The sequence below is a fragment of the Pteropus alecto genome, unplaced genomic scaffold, assembly GCF_000325575.1.
Source record: "Pteropus alecto unplaced genomic scaffold, ASM32557v1 scaffold270, whole genome shotgun sequence".
In the NCBI taxonomy this organism is placed as follows: Eukaryota; Metazoa; Chordata; class Mammalia; order Chiroptera; family Pteropodidae; genus Pteropus; species Pteropus alecto.
In genome coordinates, this window is record NW_006430735.1 from 1,817,092 (window position 1) to 1,831,406 (window position 14,315).

Genomic DNA, 14,315 nt, shown 5'->3' on the forward strand with positions numbered 1-14,315 from the left:
TTCCCTGCCTGCCTCCATCTGCAGGAAGGAGGGAGAAGCACAGCGCACTGGGCTCACAGGGAGGTGCTTCCTCCTCCGATGAAACCAGCCCAGAGTCTTACTGTGAGCAAATGAGAGAAGCCTTCCTGCTCCTGGGCCATGTAGAGTGTGCCCCGGTTACCTGCTTGGGACATTTCCCCCATCCGGTGAAATGCAGGAGAGTAGATTTGGAAGAGTGGAGGAAGGCATTTGCAGGAGGCAGCTACCTGATGGGGGTGGGTTAATCTTAAGCTTTTGAAATACTAAGAAAGGTGGTTTAAATATTGCTTCTCCCCCCCCCCCCCCCCCAAGATTTTGTTACTGATACAGTAACTCTATGGGCCCACATTTTATACTCCAGCTCTGGAGTGTGGCGGTAGTCGTCAAGGTTAGGGACTGATGAGAAACTGGAGAAGGATTACATATGCTAAGAGTTGTCTGTGTTGAAAGTATGTGTTCTCCTGTCTCACTTTCACATTGTGGTCCCTCTAGAGTAGTAAACAATAAAATCTGCATTTTATTGTTTCATTATACTGCATATATTTAAGAGTTTTCTTCAAAATCTATAAGTCAGATGATAGATCTTATAAAGGGGTAAGTACTATGATGGATATTGCACTGGGATTTGTCCTATGCTCAGGCAAGAGAAGAGCAGATACTGTTATTTGAGAGTGGGCCTGGAAAGGTTGTATGTTTTATTGCTCAGTCTGGAGCCTCCTTTAGTAACTTGTCCCAGAATTGTAGGTGCCTTACACCCACTAGTTAGTTACAGGGCCATAGAAAGAGCTGCTAGACGCTTAAGCAAACAGGCAGGATTCAGGCTTTATATTGGATCCCCCTTGCCATGTGTCTGAAGATGAATCACCACTTGAAGGGTCTAATCTGTCTCCTTATTGTCCTGTCTGGAAGGGTCACATTATTTAAATGTAACTCCTGAGAGCTTGGCAGGTCTTTTCAAACAGATGTTGATGGATGCTCTGCAGTCCCTCCCATCTCAACAGATTTCTTTATGCTTCTTTTTACATAGACACTTAACCTATGTTAAGGGCGCCTCTTTTATGATGACCAGAGAGAAGAAATTAAAAGAGTTTAATCCTCATGGTTTATATAGTTTGTTCATCCTCATTTTGCGAAGCCAGTTTTTAGGCAAATGTCCAACTGTATCTCTGTTCATCTCTGTTTTCCTTCTGTACTTGTGTTTTCAGTATACTGTGGAGACATCAAGAAAGTACCCATGGTAGATTATCTTTTAGTTTTACTGTTATTTTCTATAGAATTAATTATTAAATCTAGTTTTAAGGACACGATTTGGCAAGTTCTTAAGTATTTTTGTTAATTATATAATATAATTGTATATTTATGGCAGTGGATCCCCTTCTCCCCATGTAATTGGATTGTATTTGAGAAGCTCATTTAAATCAGTGCAAAAGATTTCAAAAAGCCTATACTTTTGGGGTAAAATTTGAGTCACAGCATTATATACAGGCAGTTAATTGGGTCTAGGTTCATTTTAATCACTTGATATCAGTTATAGAGTTTAATTTCAGATGTAGAAAATAATGAAAGGTTAATACAATAAAAATATACTCTCTGCGTCAGGCTATCTTTAAAATGAAAAAATAAAGAGTTTAGTTTACTAGGAGTTTATACTGGCTATTTATCTAATTTTTAAAGACATTGCTTCTGTTTTGCTAGCATTTTGGACAGAAGATAAGTCTTAAATCGAAAGGTTTTTTGTTAATTTTCTAATTATTTCATTATTCTGACTATTCTTTTTAAACATCATTCTGCTATTTCTTTGAATGTTCAATATTATCTTTTGCATGCTCATGTGATAATTTATATTAATAATTTGTTTTATTTTACTGAAGAGTCAAAAGTAAGATTTCTATGTGGGATTCAGTTAATTAAAGAACATTGTCTTTTGGTGTCAGTCACATCGAACTTTAGATGAATTCTTAGCAAGTATTCACCAAAAATGTGAATATATAAGTATGTTGTCAGGAAAAAAACATATGTCCAATGGTTTAAAAACATTAAATGGTCACTATTTTTAATAAGAGATACTAAATTTCATGATTTTAGTCTTCTGTAATTATACAAATAAATGTTTATGGAACACCTAAAGTCTACCTTATATCTGGTCTGAGGCCAACCTTTTTCATTGTTATTCATAAGTGAATTCTTGAATGAGTTTTGCTTAAGAACAATCTATATTTAACTGGGAGCAAATTTAAATAAATCTTCTCATTTTTTATAGAACCTGCTAGTTTTGCCTTAAAATATCTTTAATCATACTTTCACTTGCTAAACTTTCATAGAGTAATCACACATAAGTTCTGGGGTGGATAAAATTAAGACCTTTCCCCTGCATCCTAGGAAATAGAAATAGTCTTTTCCCCATATCTGCTGAAAAGTTTTTTGGTGATCCAGGCCAGTCTCTTTCAGGATTTCCAACTTGGGAATTCCCCTTTTATCATCCTTTATTTGTGCCTTGTTCCTCTTACCAAGTCTGAAGTGAAAGGACCATATTTTCTTCACTGTTCTGTCATGCAGGACTATCTAGTGCTTTGCAAAACTAGACAGGTAATAATTGTGGAATTAAACAGATTTTTAGAAAGTAGCTTTGAGAATGGAATTACATGCCAAATTATAATTAGTGGTTTTTTAATTGGTCTCTGCTATGGGCATGAATTGTTGTTCAGTTTTCATACATTGCCTACAACCTTTGGTATTTAATATCCTTGAGTTGGCTGTTTCTTTTACTTTGCAAATAGGAATTTAAGAGAAAACTTATTTGAGTTATAAAGGATATAATTTATCAGCACCAGGGCAGAATTTATAGAATTTATTAGATCTACTCAATCACGAACTGTGTTCTCAAAGGAATACTAGTATGATTTTTTTTTTTTTTTTTTTTGAACGCTTACAGCACCTGGTATCTTAGGTGGTCTCCCATCCGAATACTAACCAGGCCTAACCCTGCTTAGCTTCCGAGATCAGACGAGATCAGGCATGTTCAGGGTGGCATGGCTGTAGACTAGTGTGATATTTTTTTAGAAAAGACTTATGGTATATCATTATTGCTACAATTGAAAAATTTTTAATAGAATTTAGATTCTATCAATTTGTATATCTATAGTGGCATGTTTATAAAACATTTTTATAATGTTTACTTTAGTACAGTATGTATATGAACCAATGTTTTAAAATCTAGCTCAAAAATATGTTTATTTCAAAGATTTAGGTAGCAGCAATAATTTCTTCTTAGCTTGTTAGGGCAGCAGATATTTTGGCAAGCTTTCTGTTTGATAAAATATTCACATTAACCTGATAGAAGTATTTTTTAAAGTGCGTTCTATACAGAGCCAATATTTTACAGAATTGTTGTATACTTTTGGGAACATTTGGCAAAAACGTGCAGTTTTTACTTTAAGAATTTTAAGCACAATATGGCATATATGGAAACTTTTTTTAATACATTCCCACTTCCCCCAGAAGTTTGTACCTTTTTACCACTTTTGCTCATCTGTTTTATATCTCAGTATCCAGACGATGTTATAAAACTAAGATTTGTTTTAAGTATTGATTTTTTTTTCAAAAGTATTGCAATTATGTCTTTGTGGTAGAAATGTTTTAGTCTGCCAGTTAAGTAGCCATCTTCAAAAACCCAGAGCCACCCAAATGCCAAACAATTAATACTAATTTTAGGATAGCTTCCAGACATAAATTTCAACTGAAGAGAGTCCCTTCTCCCATTTTTTGTCTTCTTGTTTGCTTTTAATTGTAAATGCAGAAGAGTTTTTTGCTTACTAATGTCTTACTATGTGTTACTGCCTTACTAGTATTTTTCTTACTTAAAGTTGTTGGCATATAAATAAGGTACTACTTCCTGTGCTAATGTTTTATTGCTGGGACTATAATGTACCAGTTCAAGTATAATGCTTTTGAGTTTAAGTTCTAGGACCTTTTTTTAAAAAATAGTTTTTAACTTTTATAAATTTAAGTTTAAATTTTAAACTTTCAGTGATGATATATTTTCCTGCCTTGATAAATAGAATTTAGCAAACATAATTTTACTTTTTTTTTATAATTCAAAATCGTTAGTGCTGTAATTAATAGAATGTTGTAAGAATGGGATATGGAGGTATGTTGTTCTGTTTGCTTCGCTATAAATGTTCTGTTACTGTTCTTTAGAAAATGATCTGTGCTTTTAATCTTTTTTTCTATTCCCTTTTCTTACCCTGTTCCCCTTTTGACTCTTCTCAAGGTTGTTAAATGATTCGCTACTAGATAATGAAGCATATTGCAACAGTGATCAAAATTAAAACAATGATTAACATGTAAAGGCCTGCGTTAAATATATAGGACTTGATACTGTTAGTGAAAACATTCTGGCTATTCAGAAGACTTTTAATGGTTTTTTTGGTTTTTGTTTTTAGGTTTATAATCTTTTACATTTTGAATAGTTAAAGTCTCAGAAGCAAACTTCCTAATTAAGTGGGATGTTACTGTGTTAGGTTTCTTGGTATAACTCTTAAACTTTCTAAAGTGTTGGGAGGGACCCCGCAGATCAGCTACTCCACTACTAATTTTATAAACAAGGAGAAGGAGCATGAATGGTTTGCACATTATTGCCAACAGCACGGGATTCTAGATATTTTGAGTAATCAGTGCTTCATTTATCATTTTAAAAACAAATTGAGTTATTAAGAATACTTTTAAAATATTAATTTGGATTTAATAAATATTTACTCTAAAATGTCTATGGTTTTCTTCATTATAGCCTGATTTCTGCTGAGCCTGAGTGGATTAACAATTCTGCAAAACAGTCTTCAGTTTTGATTTCTGGAACTATTTTTTTTTAATAGGTTTTTTTTTTTTTTAAATGCCATTCATTTCAATCTTCAGGATAACTATACTTTAAATTTTACACAGTATCTCTAATTTTACTGGTTCTTCTGAACTTCAGCTAATTTCATAGTTGGTTTGTTTTATAAAATCTGAATCAAATTATTGAAATACTATTTTTTCTTTAGTTTTATACTTTTAGAATCAAAGTTAATAGTTATTGGTTTAGTTTGTGAAACTCATTTCTTCCTCCCTCTTTCTCTCCCACTCTCCCTCCCTTCCTTCTTTCCTTCAAATGTCCAGTAGAAAGCTGTATGCTGGGCACCAGGGATCACAGCCCCTAACCTTACATTCTGGTGAGGGGAGTTGACGTCAGATAATTACTTATGCAATTACTTTAATTCAAATGAACATAAATGCTTAAAAGCAGAAAAATGGAGTAGTAAGAGAATTATAAGTAGGGCACTGACCAGATCTGTAGGAGCATGGCAGGCCTCTGTGAGGAAGTGGTTTCAGTTGAAATCTTAATTAGTAGGCCTTTGGAAGACAAAAATGCAGAAGTGTATAGGAAGAAGGTCTCGAAGAGGGTAGGTGGGAGCGGCATCAACCAGTTCAGGGCCTGAGGACTGGCCAAATAGGCAGGAGGAAAACCAAGAGAATGTCAAGTAATTCAAGCAGAGGAAACAAGGTAAGGCTGAAAACCTACTACAGCATCTAGCAATGTTCAGGCCCTTGGTGATCTCAAGGAGAGTCATTTTTGAGAAATGGGAGGCGGTGAAGGCCTATATAGTAGTGGGTCGAGAAGCAAGTAGGAAGGGAGAAAAAGGTGATAGGTGCTGTTGACAAATGTTTAAAAAAATTTTCCTTGGAAATAAGAAGAGACATAGGATAGTATCTGGAGATGGAATTGAGAGCTGATTTATGCTAAGATAAATAGGATATATCTTTATGTCCAAGTGGAAAAAAATAGCTTAACTTCTCAAAAGGTCAGTATTACATATATGAAAGCTAGTACAAATAGTCTTAAAATTATTGCATTTTTTGTAATTATGATGTTTATAAGAAGCCTTTCTTTCCAATTATGGGGCTTTTTAGCTAACTCAGTACAGCAAAAATACAGTCCTATTTCTTTTTCTATGATTATTTCCTTTGGAAAGTATTTTATCAAAATATATCATTTTTAGTGATGCTAAATTGGCTTGCGCCGCTTGAAATAAGAGAAATAGCTCCTGCAGGTTGGTCAGTGCTCCACTTGCAATTCTCTTACTACTACATTTTTCTGCTTTTAAGCATTTATGATAATTTGAATTAAGGTATACATAAAACACAGGTTTCCTATTCTGGAAATATTTCTCTTGTTATATATATGATTCTCTGGGTAAATAAAAAGTGAACGTATTTTAATTATGTTATTAAAACACGGTGAGAAGATTATATTTATTTCACAAAGAAGGTCAGGAACCTAAACTAAGAGGTTCCAAAATCTTCAGATTTCATCTGTAATTACTCATATTGGTTAGGGTCACACTTTATAATTTTTCGATATTTTGCGTATAATTTTTTTGATATTTTGTGAACAGATCAAATTTTAGATATATTTTCTGATGCTCTTTCACATAACTTTAATGTTAAACAAATGTTCTCATTTTAAGACGACCCAAAGCAAAATCAGACGTTAATAACAAATTTATTTGACCAAGATAAATCAACTACATGGTTCTTTTTAAATAGCAGTAATTTGCTATTCGAAAGAGCTTATATATTGTTAACTATTTGTCCAACAGAGAACTGTGGCTGATAGGCAGAGAAATTTAAAATATTTAAGTTTTAAGAATTAGAATATTAATCAGGAATGAACTTTGATTAAAGTATTCAGTTTGTTGTAAATATATATGCCCATGCCATAAGTATACATGAATTCATTTCTTGAGAGAGACCCTTACTTCTGTTTTTTAAGATCTGGGTTTCCTAAACTTGAGTCAAGTGTAATGGACATATCCCCAGGGACATATCCTTAGCTGGTTCTTAATGAGAATTAACAAAATTTTTTAATGTTTCATTTAGGTGATAAATAAAAAATAATAATAATGTGAACGTTTTCTGGGTGGCCTGATTAGTTACCTTATGACTAAACATTACTATTGGATTTTTGTCACAAGTTTGCACTTGTGTTTATAATACTGTTGACAATTAAATATGTACCTGAAGCGAATGTTTAACTGTTAAGACCATGTTCCTTAGACTGAGGAACACAGAGTTGTTTGTGGATTTATTTTTGTTGTCAAGGCTAAGTAAGTTTGAGAAACAGTGTCCTTGATTATGGTCTGTGATAATTGTGTCCAGTGATGTAAGCAAGTGATTCTACATTGTTGAAGTCTTTGACATTTTCTCTTATTTTATTTAAAAATATATTCCACCACTACTTCTGAATATTTTGAAAACTTTAACATATCTTTAAAAAAATAAAATTAGTTTTGGTAAGCTTTTGAGAATTTAGTCACACATTAGAATGATTTAGATCATGTAATTATAGACAGTCTGGCCTAGAAATCACTATTCTCACAATTCCAAAAGAATTAGTTAAGAATATGTTATAAAATTTTTCATTTTGCTATCTACTGTTACTAAACTTTGAAACTCTGTCCTAAAGGAGAAACTTTCTGGTGGCAGATGCTCATAGGAGCCAAAGAGGGGGCACGAATATGGGAGCTGGATACTAGCAAAGAGGATAGGAAATAGTGAGGGTCAATGCCTTAACTGGAGGTATCTATCCTATGTAAAATCACTCAGATTCATTTTCACCTTTGCTGGGCAGGCCAGACCAACATAGATTTGCAGGGTGTAGGCTCTTGACCCTCAACCTAGTTGGGAGACCAACATAGTTGGGGGAAACAAAACATAGAGATGAAATGGTTTAATCACAGTTTGAGGCATTTGTTTGTCCATTTGTTTGTTTGTTCTTTCGTTCGTTCATTCATTCATTCTTCTATCCATCCATGATCATTGTATCCATTCATCTATCCTCCTCATTTATACATGCATTGATTTACTGATCACTGAAGTATCTATTATGTGCCAGGCTTTGACATAAGATGGAATCCTTGCTTTCAATAATGCAGTTTTATAGCAAATTGTCAGAAAGTAACTGGAAATAGTGCAGAAATCATCTTGTTTTCATAATACATATCACTGATAAATTAATTTTTTATTTTTGTACTTGCTTATCCTCTGTTCTTCCTATGAGAGTGCAACCTTGTCTGTTTTGTTTCTCTTTCTTTTCCAATACTCACAGCAGTGCCTGGTACAGAGTGTTAACTATGTAATTATTGAATGATTTGAATGTATGAATGAATGAATGAATGTTCTGATTGTTCAGTAAGACTGAACAATCTTACTGAACATGAGCCAGATATTAAAAGCTGGTCTTGCTTTGAGGAGGTAGAGGAAGGAGGAAGTGACTGATGGAATAGCAGAGAGTAGGAGGATCAGTAAGAAAGCCAACCTGGATTTAGTAGCCATTTTGTGTTGGAGAAAAGGAAGGAACTCAGGTGTTTGTTGAATGAGCTGTAATGTAGGTGGAAGGATGGGAAGTACAACATTGCACTTCGAAAAGCAATTTGGTTACTAGCTTGGAACCACACATTTTAGATTCAGAACTGAGTTTGCTACCTAAGCTGAGTAACTGTAATCAAGATGCTTACCTGAATTTCCCAATTACAGTAAAAAAAAATTTGTTCAGCCATTAAGATTATATACTTAATGCTTTTAATACCAAGAGGAAATGCTTATATTTTTCCTAAAACTAACATGTGAGTGAAGAAGAATGGGATAAAAATTGAACCCCCTATTTATCTGCCAGGCTTTGGGGTTATAAAGAAAAGAGACTGGGAGTCAAAATTGTCAATAGCCGTGTGATTATAGGTAATATTTATTTAATTTAAAGTCATATACATAGTTTACTTATGAGCATTCATGAATGTGAGAAATCTCCCAGATTAGTTAAGAAATAACATAAGTGCTGTTGACAAGGAACATCTGTGTTTTCAGAGTTAGGGATGATGTGTTATACACCCTTATTTTCATTTCTGCCATTTACCCTGCCCCGTGAAACTTCCATTTGGCTTTTTTGGCATAATCAGTTAGAACCTTTAGACATTATTTCATGCTATTTCTCCTATTTTTAATGCAAACTTGTTTTTAGTGGGGAAAAAACGAGGAACCGTTTTGTTTTATTGTTTGAGTTTATTAATTATACTCAATAAGTAAATATCATTGAACATCTGCTAATTGACCATTCATTATCTTGTGTTCTTATGAACATAGATAAAGAAGTATTCTTAGTTTTTTACTCTCCAGAAGCTTATAAAATAACTGAGAAAAGCCATTAGATAGAAAAAAATAGAGAACAGTTGAAGTTAAAGTGTAATCCTAATTCAGAATTATTCTCCAGGTTTCCTGTCCCCTAATCCAGTGGTCTTTCCCTTGTTTCCAGAGAGCCTTCAAAGTTACTTGGTCCTTCAGAAAACTATTTAAATATAAAAATATAACAGAAAAAAATGAGTGATTCATATACCCCAGCTGCTTCCAACTCATCAGCACTGGTTTAAGTGATCAAATGATTCTTGGCACTGTTTCAAGAAGTTTTACCAGAGGAAACAGCAAAGCCTGAGGTTAACTAGGTCTTGAGCAGTGCCACATAGCAGTTCTTTTTCAAAGTTTCGGAAGTGGAATTATGCTCTTCATTTCCTCTGGGAAAATATCAGAGAGGGAGGTTGAGCCTGACTGTTGTTCACGTACAGAAATATCTCAGAATTCTTTAGTGCATGTTTTGAGAATTTTAGCCTTAATCACAAAAAAAGGCACATAGATGTATTTAGAGAAAGGGCAAGATCTAGCAAAACAATGATTTAAAAGTGTGTTTTTCACAGGTAGCTAGAGGTTTTGTATCATGCTCCATGAATTTTGATTAGTTCCTTTATGCCTTTGTTTTAGTGCTTCCATCGTTTTGGGGTCTAATATGGTCCCTTCATCCTTTCCCACAGGTCTTAACTCTTCCATTATTTTCCCCCCAGGAATATGTGGCTTCACGTGTACAATATAGAGCTTTACAGTTTCAAATATGAAGTATTTCCTTAAAGTGTGAACCTTTTAAAACACCTGAAAATATTTTTCATAAATAACCACCTAGTGGGACCACTAGGATTATACCAGATTTAAGATGTTTCATAAATCAAATGATTAGTTATATGCTTCGTAATATGGTTAAACAGAAAATTATTTGTATATGCATATATTTTTACTTCAGTTTTCTAATTCTTTACCTCTTTCATTTTACCCAGTCCTGCTGTTATTTCTTTAAATCACTTTAAAGTTTAAGCTTTGTCCAGAGCACCTCCTACTCACACAGATGAATCTCCCTCTTTCAGTGACTGTGTTGGGCTGCTTACCTCTCTCTCTTTCTTCTGAGAGCATATTTATTTATTATTTACTCCATCACCAAAATCCATACCAGTGGGCCTGCTACCAGAAGTTGGGGTAGGGACAGATAATAGGAATTAAGTTTTGGAGTGCAAGGTCGGGGGTTCCACTCATCAATAACAGTACAGGTTGTGTGTGGTCCCAACAGAAGTCACAGCTTTACCTGCCCCAGTATTTCCTGATATTTAGTTACTGACCTTTCACAATCTTGCCTCCTTAACACAATCTGAACTACCTCCAGCTTCCAGGCAATAAACACTCTTGGGAATTGGCTAGTTTCTTAAAGGTTAATGCCATTCCAGAGAGATTTCTCCCCATGGCCCCCACCCCGCCCCGGCCCCATAGTCTTAAGGACAGTATTACAGATTATGTATAGAATTACATCATTAGCTTTCAAGGTATCGATACCTTTTCCTTGGTGCTTATAAATCCTAAAAGAAGCTTTTTTTTCTTTTTAAAACTATAATAGTTATCTAAAGAAAAACAATGAACTTGGATAATTTTCCAGTGAGGCCCTTAATGTTCTTTGTTCTTCATAGGACAGTGAAGAAAGTTGTAAAAATAATGAAAGCAATATGGATCAAAACCATGGTTAGAGAATTCAGGTGAGCAGTACAAGTCCAATAAAAGAGGCTTAAAGAGACTTGGTTTAAGATGCAGAAATAGCTGCTCAAAGGGAATAGGAGGAAAAGAAAGCATTTTAGAAACATGTAGGAACATTCCCTCCCTCCCCATTTTATATTGCATTGATGAACAAATATATTTTTAAACTTTTCAGTTGATGATAAAAGCATTTGATTTAAAGTAAGAAAAACTAGTTCAAATCTTGACTTTTAAGCTTATTAAATATGTGGATTGCTTGACCTCTCTCAATCTTAGTGTCTGTCTCTATAAAAATGTAAATTTTCATGAGTAGAAATTTTAGTGTATTATAGACCCATCTTAGATGTCTGTAACTAGAAGGGGCTTGCTGAAACATTTACAAATGATGACTTTAAAATACGAAACCTCTTAGAGCTAGAGAGATGTTAAGTATAATGGAAATAAACCTTTACTTTGGAAAATTTATCAGATTAAAAAGAATGTGCAAATAAATGATACATGTGATCTGATTTGAGAGAATGAATATATTTCTGTTGAAATATGATATTAATTTTGTAAGATACTGTAAAAATCAACAAATGTTACTTTTATACATGTTAGTAATCGTACACAGTTAAAAGGAGGACCCAAATTACAAACTTAATCACAATCTATTAATTTAAAGGGTCTTAATGCTAATAGAAATGGTTTCTTGGGACAGAGTAATTGACTATAGGTAATTGAAATGTTCTTAGTAAGATTTCATCAAAGTAAATGGAAAATCTTTGCATGTATGTGGTGAGAACCTGTAACTTGATAGTGAATTTATGCTTTTTAGCCTTTATAATTATTATGATACAGAAAAATGTTACTGTGAACTTTTTTGGCATTGTACATATAACTTGTAGACAGCTATGACCCTGACTTTATATTAAAGAGATTAACCTCTTCAAGAAGTTAATAATCCCCCAGTTTAGTATGACTTTGATATTTGGGGAGACTTGTAAGCCTATCAGCCTGCAAAATGTAATCTACTTACTGTTCATTTCTTTTCCTTTTTATTTCTCAGTGTTTTGGGTTAAAAGTATATTAAGATGACCAGATGTTCTCTGTGAAATTGCTGATTTTTAAAAATATTTTAAACTGATTTTTAGTATAATAGCCTTAACATTGAAGAATGCTCAATGTTAACATCTCTTAGAGTCTATTAATGCAAGGAAGTCTTGTGGAAATTTGAAACATTTAAAGATAGATCTTTGCATATAACCTGAAGTTAAAGTTTATTTATTTTATTTTGCCGCATTTCGCAGTATACACGGAGCTCAAGTTTTTCTTAACAAAAGGGGCATGTGCAGTTTTCAGGAGCCCCTAGATAACTTCTTCAAATAGGTATGTTTAGACTTATCAAAATAGTGATCAGATTTGGCAAATTTCAGTAATACTGAATGATCATTGATGTTCATTCTCCTTCCTGTATACACATACCTCAAGGGCCAACAATTTCTGTTAAATTGTGCCATATCGTTTATGGAAAAGTTTTTTTTTTTTTTTTAGATTAAGGTAAAAAGTTCTCTTGGCACTACCTTTTTCAAAGATCTTCATATGGAAGAAATAGAAGTATGGTATGATATGGTTGGGATATTTTAATTATCTTTATAATCATAATTTTGTATTTCTAAATAGCTAATTATCTGATCTTAGAGGCTAGCTAGTGTTTTGCTAAGTCTTTTAACACCCTTGTTGGTATTTCAAGGATAGTCTGCATTTGGCCTGTGGCAGTTCTAATAGCAGCAGTCAATTAATCAACCAAAGTAAAAGTGTTTATCTGATACTGACCTTGTGCTAGGCACTTCTCTGGATATTATGGGATAAACAAAGCCCCTTGAGCTCATCTATAAATTTTAAGTGATCATGACCTTAAGTCATATCTTTTGTCTGAAATATGAGTACTGGGCTAGTGTTCAGCAGAGAGTGTACTGAAACAACATCCCAAAGGTGTTTCCTTTTTATTTCCCAAACCAGTTGCCAAAAAAGTAATAACTAATCCACTAAATCCTAATCATTTTTGGTGATTGAAGATGATCACTCTTTAAAGAGATAGGCGTCTACAGTGAGCTCAGTGGCAAAGGAAACCTTGAACAAGTCAGAAAACAAGCTTAAGAACTTTCAATTAATCTTTGTCAACATTTATTGAATGCAACACAGTATACTAGGTGCTGGGGTTGTGAAGATGAACAAAACATGAATTGTCTCTCTCCAGTGGGATCTTACAGTGTAATGGAGAAATCTGATCTCTAGTCTCAAGTGAGAGGCCTCAGTGCGCTAATAGTGGCATAACAAGAGCGTTTGGATGCACATAGGATGCAGCCTAACTCTGCCTGAAGGAAATGGGCAAACTGGTTTTTGCCAATCTCTTTCACTGAAGAAAATAGGCTTTAGATTTAGACAGAAGCCACAAAGGAAAATAATGTGCATTAAAAGCCCAAAACACAGTTATCCAAAGGAACTCAGAAGTAACATTGCACGAGTATATGATTTAAGATTTGCCAAAGGAATCAAATTGCAATTAGTATTTGAGAGGGACATTTTGCTGGGCTCTAATACTTTGAGTCAAATGCTTTTCATTGTGCCTATATCAAGTCATCAATGAAAGTTGATTAAAATGATCGCATTCCCCCCCAAGGTCAGATAATTATTAAGTAGACAGGGAGTAAATCCCAAATTATATCACAGGACAGATTTTTGCCACTTTTCTTTTTAGTATTCCTTTAGGCACCTGATAAAATGTTAATAATATGTTTTTTTTTTCCTTAGGCTGTTTTCCTTCTCCCCGCCTCCCTTCCCTCATGCAGTAGCTGATATTTTTTCATGTTCCCAATTTCAGGCCTCCATTTAGTTTCTCCATTATGTTGCACAGTACTCTTCCAGAGACCAGCTTCCTTCTCGACTTCTTCCCTGAAGCTCTTACTCCTGACAGTCTTACTTTGTCAAATTCCCTCCTCTTTATGTCTCATCACTGGGGTGCTTCATAGACCTTAGGCCCTCTAGGCTAACTATAGAGAAGGTTAATGATAGAAATGGAGATGATGATGGTGATGCTGAGAATAAGGGTAGTGCTATCATTAATATCATTCCCAAAGAGGCAGTAGTTCAGAGTGTGAGCCCTGGAGTCAGGCTACTTAGGCTCAGGGCCAGCTCTTAGACTTCTTAAAGAGGATAGGGAAACAACATCCCAAGGATCTGTGACCCTAGTCAAATTGCCTTACCTCTCTTGGACAAAGTCTTTCCTCATTGATAAAACAGGTATGATAAAAATAGTATCTATTGTGCCATGGGATTATTGAGAGAGTTAGATGAATTAAAACATGTCACATAATAAGAGTTCA

At 34.2% G+C, this 14,315-nt stretch overlaps 1 protein-coding gene and 1 pseudogene across 1 annotated transcript in view; one reads left to right on the forward strand and one right to left on the reverse strand.

The window, feature by feature from the left end:
- BBX (BBX, HMG-box containing) overlaps nucleotides 1-14,315 on the forward strand; it is a 244,900-nt gene that overhangs the window by 44,598 nt on the left and 185,987 nt on the right.
- LOC112485351 lies at nucleotides 2,942-3,059 on the reverse strand (annotated as a pseudogene).